At 57.7% G+C, this 2500-nt stretch overlaps 1 non-coding gene across 1 annotated transcript in view; it reads right to left on the reverse strand.

Annotated features, from left to right (window-relative positions):
- LOC126433370 (small subunit ribosomal RNA) overlaps positions 1 to 286 on the reverse strand; it is a 1910-nt gene extending 1624 nt beyond the window's left edge. Inside the window, exon 1 of the ribosomal RNA XR_007578431.1 lies at positions 1 to 286. This exon is cut by the window's left edge and continues 1624 nt beyond it. This is a non-coding gene — a ribosomal RNA (small subunit ribosomal RNA).
- Between the last annotated feature and the right edge of the window lie 2214 nt (positions 287 to 2500).

The following is a 2500-nucleotide window of genomic DNA, read 5'->3' on the forward strand; positions in this document are numbered from 1 at the left end:
GCGATCAGCCCAAAGTTATTCAGAGTCACCAAGGCAAACGGACCGGACGAGCCGACCGATTGGTTTTGATCTAATAAAAGCGTCCCTTCCATCTCTGGTCGGGACTCTGTTTGCATGTATTAGCTCTAGAATTACCACAGTTATCCAAGTAACGTGGGTACGATCTAAGGAACCATAACTGATTTAATGAGCCATTCGCGGTTTCACCTTAATGCGGCTTGTACTGAGACATGCATGGCTTAATCTTTGAGACAAGCATATGACTACTGGCAGGATCAACCAGGGAGCTGCGTCAACTAGAGCTGAGCAGCCGGCCGCCCGGGAGTGTGTCCCGGGGGCCCGCGCGAACACGCAAGCGTCCGCTCAATTATTCTGCAAACAGGAGGAGGCTGAGCTCCCCTGCACAATACACCTCGAAACCCTCTCAGGTCCCGGCGGCGCGCAGCGCCGTCCTAAGTACTTGGTCGGGTTCGAGAGAGGCGCAATCGCCCGGAGTTTGGCGAGTAGACGCTTTAGGTGCGACCACCCGTGCTCCCAACTGAGCTTGCCGCTGCCGACAGAGGCCCGGGAGCGTGCTGTCGTGGCATTGCCGGCGGGAGACAACACGCGCCACCTACGGTGGCCGGCAGCTCCAACGCCAGCGCCACAGAAGGACAAAAGCCCCACTTGGGTGCCGAAGCGAACTCTCCCAGCACAGCGCACGCGCCAACACGTCCGCACAGCTGCGATACAATCCACCTGCGAGAACCGCAGAGGCGACCGAGCAGCAGACGGCGTCGCGGCGCCGAGCGCCGGGCGGCGGCGCATCCTCAGCGCACACAGTCCTCAATCGGACCAGCACACTGCAGATGTCCACCGCGCTTCGCACCGGGCCCGCGAGGACCTACTTTGGCCGCACGGCGCCGCGTGCAGGGTGCGCCGGCGCGCAGCTACGCCGCCTGCCGCCTCCGTCGGCCGGCGCGCCTGCCACTGGCCGCCCCCACCAGCCGGCTGTAGCGCGTGCGCCCACGCACCGCGCGGCCAGCACGCCGGGAGGCCCCCCCTCACCGGCCGGGGACGGTCCCACCCAGCCACCGCCGCGTATCGCTTCACACCCACATGCCATTCACGTTCGTGGGCATGGTGGGTATCGCTGAAACAACCGGTTGGTAGCTCAACCGATCGTCGCCATCACTGATTCACCTCTAGCGAGAACAACCGCACCACAACGGTTTACCAGTTCTTCATTTGCGTAACGTCACCAGCAAACGTAGACGTCCATCGCCATTTGCAAATTCAACGATTGTTGCATGCCTGTGTCAGGTGTCACGACACACTATGTCTGCCCACATACACGCAACAACATGTGCACGCTTCGCGAACACGTGGAAGGTGGCCCCCGTACGTATGCGATGTCCATTGCGCGAACGACTGTCAACCGGCCTCTGTCGCATGTCGCAGATGTGGAACGCAGTGCACCATGCTATCACGGTGTGTGAGAAGAGACGACTACGTCTGACAACACGCGCCACTACATCAACAGACGGCTCATGCCGATCGCCATCCACGGCATACCATACTGCAATCCAGCTCTTATAGGGAGACGACATGTAGCTGAGTGCACAATATTTGGACCGTATGGTTCGCCGTTGTTGGCGCAGTCGTGGTACGGTCACACATGTACCACGATGTATCATTCAGTACATGAGGACCAATGTGCAGTACAGTGTGTGATTTGGACGTACAACATCAGCGGACAGTTGACACAAGCCGTACCACAACGTAGGCTGTGCTTCGCCATGCGAATGCCAATGAACAACTGCGAAGGGCATTGAGCATGTACGTCCTGCTGCCATCCGCATTACAGTGTATAGCTGCAAGGTGTTTAACATGAAGCGATACTCTGGGGACCGGGCAGTGCGAGTAGCAAACTATATTGCGGGGGTTGCAGTTAGGCAACACTACACTAATTTAACGCGTCGTATGACAATTACAGAGCAGGTTAAGGCCCAACGTGTGTTGGGTTAAGGCCCAACGTGTGTTGGGTTAAGGCCCAACGTGTGTTGGGTTAAGGCCCAACGTGTGTTGGGTTAAGGCCCAACGTGTGTTGGGTTAAGGCCCAACGTGTGTTGGGTTAAGGCCCAACGTGTGTTGGGTTAAGGCCCAACGTGTGTTGGGTTAAGGCCCAACGTGTGTTGGGTTAAGGCCCAACGTGTGTTGGGTTAAGGCCCAACGTGTGTTGGGTTAAGGCCCAACGTGTGTTGGGTTAAGGCCCAACGTGTGTTGGGTTAAGGCGCAACGTGTGTTGGGTTAAGGCGCAACGTGTGTTGGGTTAAGGCGCAACGTGTGTTGGGTTAAGGCGCAACGTGTGTTGGGTTAAGGCGCAACGTGTGTTGGGTTAAGGCGCAACGTGTGTTGGGTTAAGGCGCAACGTGTGTTGGGTTAAGGCGCAACGTGTGTTGGGTTAAGGCGCAACGTGTGTTGGGTTAAGGCGCAACGTGTGTTGGGTTAAGGCGCAACA

This window comes from Schistocerca serialis, unplaced genomic scaffold (genome assembly GCF_023864345.2).
Source record: "Schistocerca serialis cubense isolate TAMUIC-IGC-003099 unplaced genomic scaffold, iqSchSeri2.2 HiC_scaffold_1163, whole genome shotgun sequence".
NCBI lineage: Eukaryota > Metazoa > Arthropoda > Insecta > Orthoptera > Acrididae > Schistocerca > Schistocerca serialis.